The following is a 19,897-nucleotide window of genomic DNA, read 5'->3' as shown; positions in this document are numbered from 1 at the left end:
CATTTGTAGTTGAAGGTGTGATCCCTCAGTTCCCTGCCCCGGACACCTGCTGACCTTCCTCTCCTACCATTACGGACTCCCCATCTGGAGCCATAAGCCAAAATAAATCTTCCTCCCATAAGTTGCTTGGGGTCAGATGGTGTTTTATCACAATAACAGAAAGTAACTAACATCCACACTAAACAGAATACACTTCAACCTTAGGTAATGGCCACTTCTCAATTTTTCTATAATTTCTTATAGAAAAAAAGAAGCTACTTCCCTAGTGAATATTTCCTTCATTTGCATTGAAAGGCAAGTTCTGCCAACTATGAAAGCTAACCATGAGCCTCACTGAAAGAGATGTGCCCCATGAGAAAGGTAAAAAGAAGCTACAGAGAGCAACCTCTTTCAGGATGGTGCAGGTTAGAGAAATATCATACAAGAGCAACCAAACAAGCTTGAACTTCTTCCCCTAACATCTTGGAGACCCTAGACTGATGAAGTTACAGATACTCCCTTGGTAAAAGTTCAAGGACCAAGAAGCTGTTCATTTGTGCCCAACATGCAGTTACTATGAAAACACCACCAAGGGTGTCCTGTGAGCATTAGGTGTGCCACTTTTCTGCACGGAACATCCACACATCCAGTATATGCCAACAAGAACACATGGATGTGGAGGAAGGGGCGGAATTCTGGAAGAAGTCTGTGTCAAGATCAAAGGATACATGAGGCTGTGGGCAATGGCTGAAGCTGAAAACCTCAGGAGTGGCAGCCAGTGTGTTCTTTTCTAAAGGCCACATAGAGCCGATGTCATGCTAATAGATGCCAGTGACCAGGTAAATAATAACTTCTTCACCATGGATTCTAAAATGAATACACAGAGCAAGAGCCTGTGTTCACGGAAGCCCAACCTCGTGACACAGAATTACAAGGAGTCCCCTGACACCAAACCCCCAGCATTTGACGCCATCTAGAGGAAGGGCAGGGAGACAAAATGAACATTTACTCTGGAAAGGCAGAGTCATCCAGAAGAAATTATCTAAACAGGAAGAGACAGAAATGTAGTCAATTAGCAAGATTAAAGCACCTCTACCCTAAGGACGGAGTTAACAAGCTCAGTAGAGACTCCCTGAAGCTTCTGAGAAGCCCAGAGCACAGACTTTATGGGGCAGCAGTCACAAGACAAGGCTGTTTAACCCATTCTAACACCTCACACTCCAAAGTGGGTTCTTTGGGAGCAAGGTGGTTTGGATTTGGATTGATTGTGGAAGGAAAGAAGGACCTCTCAGTATTGACATCAGCTGACCTTGATGTCAGTAAAGATAATTCTTTTATGAGCTGCTTGACACCATGTGCCCTGTCTTGCACAATGAATACAGTCAATGATGAAATGAAGAAACTCTGCAGCTCTTCTCCCTAGCTCGGTTTCTCTCATTTATCTTTCCTATTCTCATTTTCCTTCACTGTTATGAAACAGACAATAAGGTTAGAAGGAAGATCTATTTACAAAATGGTTCAGTGTTTTTCAGCATGAGAAAAGGTCTAGGCTGGGTGACAGAAAACAGAAACTGTTGTTCTGTCACTGGCCTTAGTGTCTATTATTCAAGGGGAAAATGCCCTCAAGTTAATTTGGAACATTGAGTTAGGTATGCAGGGCTCTTATCAGAAGAGCTGCCTCTACTAATGTGGGTCATGAAATTCCAAAGGGTTAAGCACTCAACTTACCAAATTTGTCCAGTGGTGTGCTGATGTATTCCCCTCCAGAGAGATTGTGCACATCTCTTTGTAACTCAGAGTTGAGTGGCCACACTGGTAATTAGAAGTTGGCCATGATGAGAGTCTTTATATAAGGTGGATGGAAAAAAAAACAATGTTTAGTGTTTGGTTTGGTTTGGTTTCTGGACAGTTTGTTCTTAATCATTTACTCTACCACCATCATCTTAAAACGTGTCCTGGCACCAGCATTATACAACATATAACCACAAATTTAATGACTTGAAATAATAAAAAATGGCAACAACATTCCACAGGTAAATATGTGACACTAGCTTCACTGAGCTAAACCTTAAGGTATCAGCATTCCTCTCTGACACTCTAGGGTAGAGGTCATTTCAGTTCCTGTAGCTCTGTGCATCCCTGGCTAGCTTCAAAACCAACGGCAGCAGGTCACATGCTTCTCTCTCCCTTGTCTACTCATAAGGAAGTCTCTGGTTACACCAAGTCTACCCAGGTAACCGAAAGTCTTCTCTTATTTTCAAGCAAGCTCATTACCAGTCTTAAGGCCACCTGAAGTCATTGCTACTGTGTGCAATATGGAGTCCCATAATCACAGGAGACAGGGATTAGGGTGCAGAAAAAAACCTTACAGTGGCCATTTTTCTACCTACTCCAGTCTGTGTTCCAAAAAATAATTTTGGGGAGAATCACAAACATTCTTTCATGGAGAGTAGCAGGCTTTCTGATGTGCTTCTAATTTATAGTTTGTGAATTAGTTATCTCATTAAAGCCTACGTGGGAATATTGTCTTTGTCAACACTGCTAAGGTTTTCATTTGTTCAAATTAAGATAACAGACAAAATCGAGCTGGGAAGATGGCTCAACTGGTGGAGTCCTTGCCATGTATGCATGAGGACCAATGTTAGATCTCTACAGCCAGTATAAAAATGCTGGGTGTGGTGTGGCATTTGAGAGGCAGAGAGAGCCAGGGAGATCCCTGGGTCTCACTTTTCAGCCAGCCTAGTCTAACTGCTGAGGTCCAGACCAGTAAAAGACCTCATCTCAAAAACTAAGGCAAAGAGAGGTTCAGAAGGACAGAAGATGTCAGCCTCTGGCCCCACAGGCATGCAAGCAAGGGATAACAGAGTAAGAGTGTAACGGCCCATTCTGCTACTTTGTAATGGCCCGTTCTTCTGCTCCGGTCCACAGGTCAGGGTCTAGCAAGAGAGAGAGAGTGGGGATGGAGGGGAAAGAAACACGAAAAATAGAGACAAGACAGAGTCTGATCAAGTCTCTCTTATTGAAAAGAAATCCTGGGTATTTATACCCTTTACCATGTGTCTTGCCCTCACGGATAAGCACAGCTGAAGACACTAGGTCATGCGCCTAGCAGCGTGGAGACCACGTGCATCTAGCTTCTAGCAGCACTAAACAGTAAAACAAGATGTTTATCAGAGTGTGCTCAGCTGTTGCGGGCTGTTGAAAACAAGTCTCTTGTCAGGGTATATGGCTCGAGATGGCTGTAAAGATGATAGCCGCTTTCGGCTAAGAGTCGGCTCCCAACAAAAGAGGACCTTAAAAGGAGGTGAAACTCTCTTCATTGTTATCATTGTTACGAATAATTGACAGACTGTAGGCTCTTAGGTTGAAAACATACCCATAGTTTACCTTCCATTCATTTTCTACCTATAGCTTTTCGAAAAGACATAGTACTTCCGGCCCATCATCTGAGAAGGAGTATAAGAGAATAATTACTGAGGGTGCATCCTTGGCCTTTTACTCACTAGATTCTCACCAGAGCCACCATTCACATTGAGACTCCCCAGATTCTCTTGAATCATTATAAATCCCGGGGGAAAGGTAGATCTGACTATATTTAAGCAAACTTTTGCCTATGTTTTTGCATCGCATGCATGTGTGGCACCCGAGGATGTCAGAAGAAGGCATCAGATCCATGGTTGTGAGCTGCCGTATGGATGCTGGGAACTGAATCCAGGTCCTCTACATAAGCAGCAAGTGACCTTAACAGATGAGCTATCTCGCCTGTCCAGCAAAGTCTCTCTTAAGTGTTCTCTTGATATAACATAAGGCTAAGTGGATTGCTTAGTGGGCAGACCTTAATTAACCATTCCCTTTAAACAGAACCTGAAGTCCAGCCTTTTCCATAAGGCGCCAGAGAAACAAGCACTCATAACCCCAAACGTTGTTTCCTGAGCCAATGTCCTTATCTATGTCTCAAATAAATTACTATACATTTCTAACTATAATGCTTGCTATTTTCTGCTTATGCATTTGGCTTTTTATACCGTTTATATATGCTGTTACATAGTTTAGAGTTAAGAGAGCTCATTGGCTCTTATGTCTGTCTGCCTTGCAAATGTTTTTTCTGCTCCCCTCACCAGCCTTGACAAAGATTAGGTGCATACCTAGACAATAGAACAGAACCTATTAAGAAATAAGTTACGTAATGAATGATAGATTTTATTTTTTAAAAAATGAAGTCTATCTAATGTATGATATCTAGAACCATTTTATTCTGCCCCCAGATATTTTAGACAGAAGAAAGTAGAACTCTGAGGTGCTGGTTATCAGGCGCTGACAACACCCTACTTTGGTTATATAACACGTCACACCCTAACCCCAGTCCTGGAGATCCTTTAGAAACCATGTCATGGTATACTGGCATCTACAAAAGTATCCAGCCAAGCTGGTGACCTGGGCAAAGCTAAGATTACCAAAACAGGATCACTTTGTTTTGTTTTGATTCTTTTGTAAGGCTCGTGAGTGTCAGATTTAGAGTCTTCGGTGTTTGGGTTTTTCTGATAACCCCCGAGTTCATCCCAAGCGAACCTGTCCCTTCTCAGCTTTACCCCAAGCAACTAACAGGGCATTGGTTACAGAAGCAAAGCAATGCCAAAAAGAGTCTTCGCCCAGCTTTGGCCAGCCTGTGGGGCTTTCTTTTAGCTGGTTCTGCCTTTTTATTTGTCTGAGGGTATGGAAACTTTTGGATTAGAAATCTATGAAATGCATGTGCACAAGAAGAAGCAAGCTTTCAAGTCTAGACCTGTTTCTACAGGAAATGAGGAAAGGTTATAAGAAAATGTGTTGAGTGGGAAGAAGGAAAAAAGAATGGTGAAATTCCATGTTTTCTTTCTTAAAGAATATTTTTAAAGTGTGTGTGTGTGTGTGTGTGTGTGTGTGTGTGTGTGTCTTGTGTTTGGCTTGAGTCCTGGGCTCACTCAGCAAGGGCTGATATATCCCAAAAATAATAGAGCTTAATTAGCATACTGAAACTGCCTGCCTGATAAAATCAGTTGTGTTGGTTTCCAAAATGAGTAGTGTTGTTTATGGGGAAGCTCTAGATTGTTAAAAAAAAAAAAAAAGCCTCCAGGGAGGTCCCCATGGGGACCTCAGGAAACGCAGAACTAAGACAGCATGAGTTAGTCATGAGAAACCAAGACCTAGCGTTCATTCTAGGTCAAATGGTTCCACACAGCAGAAAGCACTAAGGATGGTGCAGTGCAGCTTGCTTTGATGAAACTTATGATCCTGACACTAGCAGGTTGCGGTGAAACACAATAGAAAAGAAGGCAGTAGACAGGAAACATTTGCGGACTAAAAGAATTAGATCCGAAAGGTGAATTTAGTCAGGAAAGCGCATGACTTTGAAAGTGGTCCTCAAAATACCTTTTTGAGACTGAATCTTTTTGACAGGGTTTTTGTGTGTGTGTGTGTGTGTGTGTGTGTTTGCTTGCTTACTTGGGGTCGGTAGGTTAATCTGTGTTTGTCTGCATATATGTATGTGTAGTATATGTGTGCTCGGTGCCCACAGAGACCAGAAGAAGAGAATACCAGCTCTTACAGGACTTACAGGGAGTTTTGAGCCACCACAGGCTTGCTGGGAACCGAACCCAGGCTCCCTTAACCACTGAGCCACCTCTCTAGCCTCCTGTCTGGATCCCTGACCTACGATGTACAAGCTAAGTCAGAGGCTTCTTGAAGACACTTTCTTCTTTCTGTTCCTGTGGAGGACTAAGGAGACAGACAGCCACCACTATTTCATTTCGTTATCAAATTTCTCCATTTTCGTGAATTCATACTTTGTCTCTCTTTCCTATTATGCTCTGTAGTGGATGAAATCAAATGGCTGTAAAATAAACTAAGCAACTTTATCTGGAATCCAGCATTAGCTATCCTCTCCCCTAGACCTGCTAGATAGAGGACTATGGACTCTCACAGATTGTAAGCCCATTGCGGCTGTGGCTGAGTATTTTTCTCATCTAAAAAACTTAACCTTTAGAAATATGGCCAAAGGTCGTGGCCTTGTAAATTCAGACTGCTAGGTCAACTTGATACTCTCAGTAGACTTATCCAATAAGTAATAGGTAATTTCCTGCCAATACGTGAGTATCACGTGTGTTGGCCATATCAGAATACCCTCGTCTATAAATGAAGCACACTTTCTGGGATGAATCATAGATGACATACAATTAACCACATCTGCCAGAGAATGAAGATCCCACATACTTTTTGACTAGTACTAGCTGAGAGTGAGAGAATACAAGATAAGAATAACGCTAAACGTGTTTTAAAATCTGTAATTAGTGCCACATTATTAAATAACTTTCTTACCCTTTTCCTCTCTATCTCTACATTGAATTCAAAGGTTGTCTGATAGTGACCCGGGTGTTTAATTAAAATTCATTTACTTCGTTTTTTTTAAGTTCGTGCAGTTCTCACCCTGGCTCCCAAAATTATTAAGAGCTATATTCAGAATTATGCTCTTGATATTTTAATTTGCTAAAATGGTGCCTTCATAATCATTTTCCTATCATCACTTGAATGAACACTGATCCGTGAAGCTAGTCAGCTCCCACGGGCTGCACCTGGCAAGAAGGAAATGTGAATACATTCATATGCTCAGAATTATTTTATTAGGCTATTTGCCCAGGTTTTAGAAATACCGTGCCCCACATATTTAAATCACCTCCCTTTCTCTCGAGAGGATAAAACCTGGATTGAAATAGCTTCCTCTTTTTTTTTTTCTTCAATCAGCTACAAAAGAGAAAGAAATGAATTAAGCACTCCGATTAAATTAGTGCTGAATGTAGCGGCTCATAAACACTTCTCAAATTTAGAAGTGCTCGTCAGGGAAAGAGCCGGGGAGAGGGCTCAAAGAGAATCAGCTGAAGATACAGAATAGGACAACTGGACCGGGAGTTAATTGTAAGGGTCACCTAGGAATCTTGATTAAAAACATTAACATCTTGATGTCACAAATCTACAGGACTTCTTCATATCTCTTCCCTCAAGCCCTCAGAGGCTTCTGGGGGCCTTCTGGCTGTCTCGGTCACGGAAGGTTTGCTTCCTTTAATCAAACCCCCCTCCTCCCAACGCTCTAACCTCCCGCTCTGAGAAATGAGCCTTTGCTCGGCAGACCAGTTCCTTCTATCGATCTTTTTCTCTTGCCTCCAGCAGCCGAGGCCATGGTTGGATGGCAGCTGATTCCAATGTCACACTAGGATTTCCAGGAGAGCTACCTGCAATGTGGGCAAGAAGACAAAGACCCCTGACTGAGAAAGCTGCTGAGGAACCTGGTTAGGAAACAGCGGCTACAGATTACAAATATCTGATTAGTACTGGTCTCCTGTCCTCAAGTGTCGAGTTCTTATTTCTCAGTCAGAGTAAGAGAAAGGCAGGCTAGCGTGACAGACACATGAGGGCTTGGCTTACTGTGGCTAACCCTTGGGGCCCAGCCTCTCTTGAGAATTTCAGCTCTCTCTTTCTAGGACACTCTTCTGTGTGTTATTGTTATTTTGCTATTGTGTTATTGCTATTTTTTTTCCTGTCCTTGCTAAATGGAACAATTCTTAAAAACAAAAATGAAGTCTGGTCCTCTTCCGACCCACAGGGGAGCAGACCTTTCTGTGGTGATCTGTCGTGGGCTTCTTCTAGCTCAACACCCAGTCCCTGCTGGAGCTGAGGGCTGACATTTACGCCTGGAGCCTTAAACCACTCAGACTGTTTCTCTCTCCCTCTCTCTCTCCCTCTTTCTGTTATATTCTCCCTCCCTCCCAACTCCCTTTTCTTTTCTCTCTCTGCCCTTCTTTCCTCTTCTTTCCTGTCCCATGTCCTTCCCGGCTTTTAGTACACACTCCTAGAAACACAACAAAATACTACTGAAAATAAATAATCATTTTAAAGTATAAACCTAAAACTGCATTAGCGGGAGGTTAACTAAGTAAGCCAAATGCCCATCACTCATCAGGAGGTTGCTTATTTTCTTTTTCATTAAAGCTTGGGTAGCATTCTAAATAACCATCTTCCAAAATTCATATCTCAGTATCACCCTGCAATGGTTCTCCTTCCCAGTCACAACAAAGTTCTGAAACTATGCCCCAGAGTCCCCAGATGGCTGCACTACACACTGCCTCTACCATGAGTACTTATGGACAGTTCTGCGCACACTAGCATACACACTAGCAAACACTCATTCTCTTGAATGCCCTACCCTGAGCCTCCTGAGGAACTTTTTTCTCCAAGAAACTTTTTCCAAGGCCCTTATGATAAAAGATGATTCAATAACCTTTTGGCACATCAGTTGACAAGCACACGGTACAAATCTCCTGGGGTACTGGCCTCACTTTTGTTTCCTCAGTGGGTATGTTTTGTAAGTGTGTGTGACAACTGAACTATTAAACCTATCTTTCCTTGTATCTCATTCCATGGATCAAGACAAGCTGATAAGAAAGTCTGGATGTTTCTTCTTTTGACCAGATTCAAAGTACTCATGGGCCCATTTACAGGAACTCTTAGCCTGTAACCACAGTGCAGATTCCAGATGCTTTCCATGGCTGATTAGCACATCACAAAATCTTCCTGAGAAGCCCTCTCCTTTTACCTCAAAGGTCTAGACTTAGTAAGAGATGTGTCTCTTCACACCCTGTCATTGGACATGTGAAGTCAGCAATCTCAATGTTCAAACCAAGCTTCGGGCACAGGGCCTGTCCCCCATCACAGGTCATTATAACAATAACTGTGGATACCACTTCTCTCCCTTATGTTTCTCCTAAATTATGAATCTTTTGAGGATAAGTATCTGACTCTGTGGTGAGTGTTCATAAAAATGCTTGCTTGTTGAGTAAAATATGTATCTTAAGCTGAGTGCCTGCTTTCATGAAGTAAAATATAAACAAGCTTTCATGGTTTGAAGAAAATTTGGGTCTTATCAAAGACAAATCAAATAAGGGAGGCATGTATATTACTGTCAGTGCCTGTTGGGGTACACAAATGTACAGAGGCTCTTGTCTTTCTTAATTTTTTAAGTGTGTGTGTGTGTGTGTGTGTGTGTGTGGTCTGCTGACATGTGTTATAACCACACACATGGGGAAGTCTCAGGAGTACATCCAATGCCCTGGTCTACCACTTACCACCTTACTCTCTGGAGACAGAATTTGTCACTAAACTTTGAGCTACTCCAAAAGTCTTACCTACACTCTTCCACACACCACAATGCTGGGGTTATAGATGGAAGCATCTACACTGGGCATTGTATAGGGATGTTGGTGTCCTTGTGTTTGTATAGAGAGCATTCTTATTCACCAAGCCATCCCAAAGCCCAGATTGCTGTTGTTTTTAGTAGTAAAAACACACACACACACCATGCAAAACAAACAAATGAAAAAACTCTGAAAATACAGAGTTGTCCTTAGTGGAACTGTTTGCAAGATGACAGGATCATAACCCTGGAAGGCATTGAGCAGGCCTCACGGGCAAGAGACTATTCTAGTCCTCAACGCTCAACCACAGTATGCAAGGATTATCATTGATCTGGATCATTTGAAGAACCTGGAAGTAATCATGGACATGGAGCCAGCCTGCAGATCACATATACACTGTTACACATTTTAAGATTAGTTTAAAAACACTTTCAGATGGCATTCTTACATTTTCAAAGCAGTTAGTATCAAAATTAAACATGTTCCAGCAGTTGACTTTCATAGATACCCGTAATAGAGTTGGATTATCATCTGTATTAATTACAAGGATAAAAGACAAAAACCTGGTGAACTGACTGTCCCTCATGGTAAGATGAGACCTCTGACTCATTACTGCTTTCTAGAGACACACCCCTGCCTTTGCTATCAAGCCTCCCGTAAACCCATGGGCTCTGTGCTGTTGGAAGAGAGTATTATTTTGTCACGTAACTTCTTACATTCACTAGCGTTTTCTGCCGCTTTTCCATACTGTGAAAGCCACGTCTTCCTTGTGCTACATCCTGCCCCCCAACTGCAGTGCTCACAGATCTAGTGAATTACTGTCTCTCTATGCTCTCCCCACTTTAGCTTTTGTGAAGCCTTTTGTCTATATATGCATATATGTATAAGTTCAGAACTATGTATAATTATATCATGTAATTATATTGGCATAGAGACAAGTAGATTAATATCATCCAACAAAACAACTCTCTGATCCTAAAGTTCATAGGACTTTTGTTTTGCCCTTATGAAGGCCAATGGAACAGTTTTCTTGGACTTTAGTGTCTAGTGACTAAGTTGTCCCTGGTGAGCACCCTGAAGGTTCACACTGCATTGTAATTTGATGAACTGACAATAAATGGAACAGAGGCGAGAATGTGACCAACCATCTAGTACTGAACTAAGGAAGAATTTACACTCGAATAGCCAATCTCCCACCTCCCACTTGCATCCCTGTTATTGAGGGTATCAATCTCTTTAAGACACTTCAAGAGACCTCCTCTTTTTAAGGAAAAGTGAAGCTCACTTATTTTTTCTTCAAAATCTCTGTCTTATATCAAGGAAGCAGAAACCACACTATGCTGTAAAGACCAGTGGCTCCAACCCTGGACCGGAACTCACAGATCCACTCCTGCTGTTCCTCATCTTTGTGGTGTTCTCCAAACCTCTAAGCCACTTAACTCACTTCTCTCAGGTTGAGGTATCTGATATGCTCAGTTATTCCTAGGCAGCCATCTTGAATACTGAATGGCTCATCTTGCAGAAATTGCAACAATCCCTTGCTTTTGAAGTCGTGTGGCTCACACACAAGTCAAGCAGAGGAATGATCGTTGTGTGATTTAGTTAACTGAGCTTCGAGGAATACTGTTGCTATCGTGATTTGTATAAATATACAATCATGTTTAAATAAAATAGCCCCAATCCTGTGGTTGAAGTGGAATGCTTATTAAGGAGAATATCCTAAGCATGTGCTGCCTGCCTTAGGTCTATTGCACCTAGGATGTTGGAGTGATGCTTCTTTTACAAGATACTGGCATTCATCATGGTTACTCCAGTGCTTTTGCAGGTATGAGTAACATGGTAGGTGGTACTCCCTGATGGTCCACTTCCAGCAGGCCCCTCCTGACCATATAGTAACAACATGTCCTTGGCGTTGATCTTAAGTGGCATGAGTCAAGAAGTACAGTGAGGCCTTTCTGACGCCAGCAATGTTGTAACACTTTCCTTAAATTAGTTTATATGTAGACCCAGAACCAATGTCGAAGGATTTGCATACCAATTTGCATTTCTGGAGTGTACACATCGAAGAAGTAATCTTGATTGAGGAAAAAGATTTTCGGAGGCAATTCCTGGCTTCTGTGTGGTATCCTCCAGTCAGAATAACTATGACAGGATTTGAGGGGTTTTGTTTGTTTGTTTGTTTGCTTGTTTTTTGGGTTTCTTTGTTTGTGTGTGAGTTTTTTTTTTGTTGTTGTTGCCTTGATTAGATATAAATATAAACTTTAAGGAAGAGGAATGGGGTACCATGTAATTAACATGTCAAAGCTGATGCCCTCTTTACCAGACACACTTACCCTCTGCAGATGACAGTCTGTGTTCAGCCCTCAGGCCCCATCAGTGAATCCTTTTCATGTGAATTGTCAGATGACCCCTAAAATCATTGAGACTGCTTTCAAGACTGGTAATGTAATCCAAACCCTACCAAAAAGGTCTAAATCTGTACTCCTTCAGTAAGAAGTAAGAAAACACTTCCCAAGGGTTACTTGAAGAAATGTAGTCATCACCACACTGCTATGTTTTCACACAGCCTTTGGCAGGGTGGGCCTTCTCCTTGTCCTATTAGCCAGGTTGGGGTAGAGAATTTGGGAATGAATAAGAAATCACCATCTTCCTCATAAGTGACTCAATAAGGGTGTGAAGAAATGCCATGATCCCTAACAGACACTTCAGCCCACTTACAGTTAGGAAAGCAGGACAGACAGACAAAAGTTCAACTGTTAGAAACTGAAGTTCTCCCCTGATGAGAAGAGTCTGAAAAACAAACAAAAGAAAGAAAGAAAGAGAGAGAGAGAGAGAGAGAGAGAGAAAGAAAGAAAACACGATGCAGATGCATATGAAATTCCATCTGGTGATTTTATAGTGCAAAGGGTAAATGAACTCTTGTAAACCAGAAACTTCCAGAAGTAATTTGACAGTATCTTCAGAGCAGTGGTGATCTGTGAGAATGTTTCAGGAGTATTTAGCTGGATGGGAAAGTATATGCCACCTCCTATTTCTGACTCAAAACCCAGTAGATCATTTGCAATGGAATACATATATTGCTTATCTTTATGACGAAGCCACTATTAAGGTATACAGAAAGAGGTCATGAACAAGCAGGACTGAGAAAGTAAACATCGTCCAAGAACAGTGTGTGAACTGAAAACAGTATATCAGACTGAATGCTTATGCTTTGCCCGAGAGAAGGGCTTAAGAAATTAGAACATGGGCTTGTTTCTATTAGTGTGCTTTAACAGAAAACCAGGGTTACCTATGAGAGACTAGTTATTCATGATGTTCTGCAAGTGTGAAGCAATATATCACAGCTGTAAATATTAAGATGTGAGACAGAGGTATCAGGATTGGGATCTGAAACTCTGGTTTTACATTTTTAAGGACATAAAAATGGAAAACATTGTTGTGATGGTTTGTGTATGCTTGGCCCAGGGAATGACATTATTAGGAGGTGTGGCCTTCTTGGAATAGGTGTGTCACTGTGGGCATAAGCTTTAATACTCTAGTACTAGCTGCCTGGAAGTCAGTATTCTGCTAGCAGCCTTCAGAAGAAGATGTAGAACTCTCAGCTCCTGCTGCACCATGCCTGCCTGGATGCTGCCATGTTCCCACCTTGATGATAATGCACTGAACCTATGAACCTGTAAGCCAGCCCCAAATATATATTGTCCTTTATAAGACTTGCCTTGGTCGTGGTGTCTGTTCACAGCAGTTAAACCCTAAGACAATTTTGAAATTTACAAACCAATTTTGTATTAGAAGCATGTAAGCGTAGAGAATAATTCTGAGATGCTCCAAACTGACCATGTAGGGTAAAATAATGTCTGTCTTCCTAATTTCTCCATATCTTATTCCCCTAAACGTCACTTTCCATGTTAAAAGAAATTTTGTTGGTGTGATTAGGAATCTTGAGATAGAGGCTGGTAAAAAGACTCAGTAAGTAAAGGTGCTTGGCACCAAGCCTGAGGACCTGATTTCAATCCCCTAGACATACATAGAAGTTATGAGGAAGAGGCTCTGTGAGTTCAATGCCAGCCTGGTCTACCTAGTGAGTTCAAGGCTAGCCAAGGCCCCACAGTGAGATCTTGTATAAAAACAAACTAAGCAATTTGATAAATTATAGATTAACATACACAGTAATAGAATGCTGTAATAACATCATGGCAATTTCTTCTGTATATGCCATGTGCTTTGTTTTTATTCACCCTTACTGCCTTTCCTTGCCCTCTCCCACTCTCTTACAGACCCCAGCCCTCCATCCTGCTTTTATATCAAATATATATCATTATCCTTTCATGCTTCCCCACCTTACTCCTTTATACGTCTTCCTCCCCTCTTAGAGTTGCATTTCTTCAACTGTGTTTTCATAAGTATGTTAAAAGCACATTGGAGCTTCATATGTGTGACACTGGATATTAGCAGAAGAGAGCAAGACAGCCTCAAGGCATCCTAACTGATGCTATGGTTTGAAAATGGTTTAATCCCTTGGAATTTGTGCAGGAATATAATTCCTACGGTGATAAATTAATGACATTTGGTGGACGGAAACATTCCAGCACAGTGTTTAGAGATACAACCTTTGGGCGGTGATTAGGTTTAGACACATCCAAGACCAATCACTGGATCCTGGTGACTGTATAAGAAGTACAGAGCGCAGACTCACAGGCAGAACAGATCTCTGCCTTTTGCTTTTTGATACCTTGCACCAACTGATTCTTCCAGAAAGCAGTCACCAAAATAAAGGTGACGTCAGCATTATACCCTTCCGTGAGCCAAAGACCTTTATTCTTTAAGACATTATCCTGCCATGTGTGGTGGTACATGACTGGAGAGGAATTTTAATCCAGAACATGGCTACTCTGGCCAGGGATCATCCAAATACCTTCTAGGTCTGTGTGCTCTGGCTGGAATGACGCACTTTCAATCCCTCTGCCTGGAATACAGGCGCACCCTTAGTATGCACCTTTAATCTCAAATAAAGAAAGTAAAGTTAGTTTGTAGAAACTAACTTTAGAAGAAAGCAGCCATGTTTGAAAGTGATGTCTAACTGTGGGGCAGGCAAAGTAACAGATCAGAGAAAAATTGTATAGACTGAGTCAGACATAGTATCTGCCTAGCTCTCATGCGGACAGACAAGAAAGAAAGGCTATTTAAGAGAACAGTGCAGAGGGAGAGGGAGGAAGGGAAGAGGGAGAGGGAGGGGAAAGGGGGGGGGGAGGGGAGGGGAGGGGGAGGGGGGAGAGAGCAGTTTTACTGCAACAGTTTTACAAAGATGGGTTGTAGTGAAGACAGAACAACCAGAGCATGAGAAGGAGCCAGAAGATTAGAATGGATTGCCAGAAGTTAGTTTGAAGCTAAGCAGACCAATTCAGTCAGAAGGCAAGAGAAGCCAGTTTGAAGCAGTCAGTTTGGAGAGGAGTTTGGGCCAGAACAGCTGAGTTGAAACAGTCAGCCAGAGTTCAGAAGGAACTAGAAAGGGTAAGCTTTCTCAGCAGTAAGCTTCACAGATGATAATTATATCTGGTGAATAAAAGTTACTTTTACATATGATTTTAGCCCTAGTACTCTAGATGCACAGGCAGGCAGATCTCTGTGCTCAAGACAGCCTGACCTTCACAGTGAGTACAGAGCCAACCAAGGGCTCATAGGGAAACCCTATTTCAAATAAACATATTATCCTGCCACAGGAGCCAGACAGATGGCTCATCAGGTAACAGAGCTTGAGCACCTGAGTTTGAATGGTCAGCACTCAGGTTTAAAACAAAAACAAAAACCAGCCATAGTCTCAGGCACTTAAATCCACAAAGCCCAGAGCTGTGAGGATGGAGCCTAGGGTGGCCCAGGCTTGCTCACCGCCAGCCTAGCTCCAGGTGAGGTAAGAGATGCGTCCCCAGAGAAATAAGGCAAGGAGATATGATAGGACCTCGAGGGTCCTCCCCGGCCTAAATGTTCTCACTCACTCATTCTCTCACACACACTCTCTCATTTTCATCCTACCTCAGATATTTCCTTATAGCAACAAAATGATTCGACACAACATGATAGTTATTTCTCTCTTTTTCCCCTTAAAAACATATTACAACGAAATCCCAAACTTCTTAATTTTTCATATACTAGCTCAAAGAAACAGCAACACTGAAAGCCCGTCTCTTCTACAAACCTGTAACAGTGAAGAGAAGACTAAGAAAGGCAGAAATCCGTGTCTCACCTCCACCCGTTCCTCACTCAGTTCCACTCTCATCGGTCTCATTTGGAGCGTGTTTCAGAATCCCGCCTTTTGAAAAACAAGAAACCCTAGTAATGTCCTTCGATCCTATTGGCTGAGTAACGTTCCTTCACACCCATCAGCCTCCGCGCACGGCTTGCCACTTCCAAGTTCCGGAGATGTAGAATAGAACACAAGTCCTTTAAGCAGGTGATACCTTTCAGCCATGAGTGGGGCTACATCGAGCTCTTTGCAGAAGCCAGTGATGACGCAAGATTGGAAAAGGGTCTCTCGCAAGATTGGCATAGGTAGAGGAATACAGAGAACGAGGAAACAGTGAGGAAAGGAGACAGTAATCAACCAGGACGTTAAAAGCGTTTAACACGGCCTCTACAAGACATGATATTTCAATTCTAATATATTGGCTACGTTCACACATTGAACACCTTTTTAACAAATGTTCTCTGTTTGGCTTTGGTGAATGAAGATTAGATGCGGAAAGAAGTAAAGTTTCTCGGGTAATTCTGACAATGCAGATCCTGAGTTTACTCTCTGGGAAGATCTTAGTAATGGGAAAAGAAATAGAGCCGCTAAGGGGAGCTAGAAAGAGCATCCGAAGTCTCACAGATGGCATGATATTGAATCCATGTTGGAGGCGGAGGGGTCACCTATGTGTATATCAAAGACAGTGTGCATGGGAGGAAGATGTCCGTGCACAGGTGACAGATGATAGTGGACAAGGAATGGGAGAAAGGAAATTAGACGGTAAGGATGATTTCTCGGTAGCTTCTAGAAGTCTCTGAGCCTTTCATAGCCTAGGCAGATGATTATATGAACTGTGTTTGATTCTTAGAGAAAAACAAGATTAAAGGGGCTAGAGATATTTATCATTCCAACATCTGAGAGGCAAAATTTTAAAATGTATATTTAGAGTGGGTGAAGTAACTTTTAGAAGTTATCTTTGGCTAATTCCAGGGCCAACAGGAGAAATCCAAATTCCCTTCCATGGCTTATTACTAGTCTTTCTGGAGCCCTGCTCTGCAATGCCAGGAAAACAGTGTCACTCTCTCTCTCTGATCACCAGCATCCGAGCAAGGGGTAAGAGACTCTCTACCTTCAAGACAGCTCCTCCTCCAGCTGTGTGATGTTGTAATTAGGTGTTGTCAGCGAAAACAGTCCTTGCAGGCCACAGAAGAGATGCACTGGAGACTGGTTTGAAGCTAAGTTTAAAAACACAGGTGTTGCTTTGTTCAATCAAAGACTAACAAGCACCTCGGTGGGATGAAAGCCTGACGGAATGACGTCATCCTTTGCTGGAACCCTCTTCTAGAAGGAATAGGCCCTGGACCAGCTTACTAAGCACTTCATAATAGGGGATTCAGAAAACATCCTTAGTACTGGCTCTCAAGAAAAACACAACATATACCTCTGGAAGTAACCTGTGATGAAAACACATTGGTAAGAGGCAAAGAAGCCATGCCGGTTAAAATTCAAGTTGAGACTCCTGTTTTATTCTTGTGAGGAGCTCCTCTACATGCTAAGCAAGCTCTCTCCCGCTCAGCTGCGTCCCAGCCTTTAAGGTTAGGCTTTGAAGTCAGTAACAAATTATAATTAATGTGGACTTTTTGTTTTTGTCTTTGGGGGCTGTGCCGTTGTGTTTTGGGACTGGGCTGACATATGTACACTGGGGTGCGGTGTGCACATTACTGCCATAAGCACCCTACCTGGGCTACTAAAATCAGCATGAAAAAGGACTTTTCAGCTTGCTTTAAATAATGGTGGTTACAGCCTCCAGAGAAGACTCAGCATGTGAAGGCACTTGCCACATAAACCTGGGGACCTAAGTCTGATTCCCCAAACCAACTCCACACTGTTGTCCCCTGGCCCCTGCTGTGTGCTGTATCATAAACACCTTTTTCTGAACGTTATGTATACACCTAATAAATAAATGGTTTTGTGAAAGAAAGGTAATTACTTTCCAGAAGTCTCAAAAGCATGATGTTTCATAGTTGAAATGTATCATATATTACTGATACATGCTAACTACCATCCCAGTGTACAAGATACACTGTATCGTGTACCCTCCTCACTTGCACAGTCAAACCCGCAGTACACCAGAAAAGGAAGGCCTGAAGCTTTTGCCCCCAGGCTTTGCATCCCCCAAGTATAGAACCTGCAAGCTTCTGAGGAATCCTCTGAAAACAGAGAAGCTTCACTTTAAACTTGAAGCTCCTCTCTGTCCTGCTCCCAGCACTGTTCTCTTGGAATCCAGGTACATCTGTAATAGGAATTTGTTCTGTGGAACCCTGAAGCAGTATTTCCCCTCATCGCTATGGAGACAGCACCTATCAACTTTTGAAGGAACTTGCCTGTATTGTAAACAAACTGCTTTTGGCAATTGGCCTGTTTTCTTTTCCTATCTCATCTTCCATCTGCTCAAAGGCTTTGCTTCAAAAAGAAATAGGTTGCAGGTGTGTACTTTTTCTTTCTTGACTACCCTCCCCCTTTGTTTCTGAAAGAGGTGGATCTTGGAGACTAAAATCCGCTCTACTGGTGACATTGAGGCCCAATACCTTATTCGTACCTGTGAACCCCTAGCTGGAGCAGACACTTTGAACTATGGTTAGGTTTTAACAAAAGCCCTCATGGAAACAGGAGGCAGCCTCATGCACTTCATGAAGCAAATTACCAAACAACAAGCAAACCATAGTGCCAGCCAAAGAGGAAACCGAATCAATCTTTTAGGCTCTTTCATTAAAGACAAAAGTGATTATTACACAAGTATTTTAATGACAGGAACAGCCTTGATAATAATAATCACTGTGTGGGGAGAAGGGGTTTATTTCCTTTTAGGGAAAAAAAGAAAACAAAACAAACAAACAAAAGGACTCTCATGTTTAACTTGGGATTTCATGGCTTCAAACTTGAAGTGCTTTATCTCCAAGGCTTAGGATGTAGGTACGGTATTTGTCTGATATAAAAACTTTAATGGTCTTACAAGTTCACTTTTCTACACTGTTTCCCCTTGGTGTCAAAGCTATCATATCAAGTGACTGCTAGAGTAAACACAATGGTCTGGCATTATTCCAAATTAATATAAAAGGTCAACCTAGAAGAAGAAGAAAAAGATAAATTCCCTTCAGGAAACACCAAATTTGAAGAAAGCTAATTAGAACTTGGCTAGAATTATAGGAAGATTTATGCACATATGAACTGCAGTCTTAGATGTCTCCTGAAAATGTGCTGTTTGCTTGCTTTGTTTTTAATTTCCTTCAAGTGAGTCTGAATGGGAGAGTCCCCAATCCAGGAAAGAGTTGATCATGGCTCTTGGCAAACATGTGGAGAGCTGGTTTGTCTCTGGAACTCTCTAGTTTCTTCCCGCTGTCCTTTCCGCTTCCCAGTTGGATTTATAAGCTGACATGTCAGTGCTTTACAGCAGTCACCTACTCTGCCTCCTTCATTTTGAACTTCTGCTAATGCAGCTGCATCTATGTAGTTGGTTATGGCATCGGGGCAAAGTATCCTACAGAAAGAACACTTCTGTCTTGAGGCTTGAAGCTCGCCTGAAAACTCTGCAGGATGACTCTGTGGAGATGCATGGATTTTCATGCAGAAAGTGTTTCTTGAGCGCGTACTGTGTACCCTGCACTGCTAAAGGCTTAAAAGGCTGTAGGAAAGAGGGTCTAATGTCTCTCATGCAGTGCCCTCAGTCAGTACTGAAGAACACAAGTTTTCATTAAATACATAAACATATGTAGCATTATAATACAGAAACTTTTAACAGAGGAATTTGACATTCAGCATTTGGACACAATTTTCAGAGAAGATGTCCCAGCAGGAAGCAAGTCTTGAGTTAAAATTTGCAGAGGACACAGTAATTAAGCAGACAGATAGTAGGATTTGTTGTCTGTTCCTGTTTACTGGGACCTCTCAGTCTTATAAGAGCCAACACGTGTGGCCTTTGAAACATAACCCACAGGCCTGCAACTGTGCGTGTTCAACTTCAGTGACTATTGAATGAATGAGTTTACCTAGTCAAATACAGAGGAAGGGCAGAGTGATTCAGACAGGAATAGACAAAATGCTTTAACTGCAGGAACTGTGGAAAAGAAGACATTGAGACAGTACAACAGTTCAGAGGCTGAATGCAAGTCTAGGAAGCTGAGGGGTTGAGAAAGGTGGGGTTTCCAGGTGCTGTCAGTAGGAGCCACGTGGCTCCATCCATATTTGATTATTGGCCACCCAAGACTCCAGATCTTAATTTGGACTACGATAGTTTTGTAGAAAAGACCCGTAGGAGACATGATGCTTTCATCGCCTATGAAAGCTCTAAGCAATTATTCTCACACCACACCAGAAGTATAAACCAACGCTAGTCAAGGTGGTCCACACCTTTAGTTCCAGCACTCAGACAGAGGCAGAGGCAGAGGCAGGGAGGCAGGGAGGCAGGGAGGCAGGGAGG

Source organism: Grammomys surdaster, unplaced genomic scaffold (assembly GCF_004785775.1).
Source record: "Grammomys surdaster isolate TR1022 unplaced genomic scaffold, NIH_TR_1.0 65, whole genome shotgun sequence".
Classification (NCBI taxonomy): domain Eukaryota; kingdom Metazoa; phylum Chordata; class Mammalia; order Rodentia; family Muridae; genus Grammomys; species Grammomys surdaster.
This window is presented reverse-complemented; position numbering follows the sequence as displayed.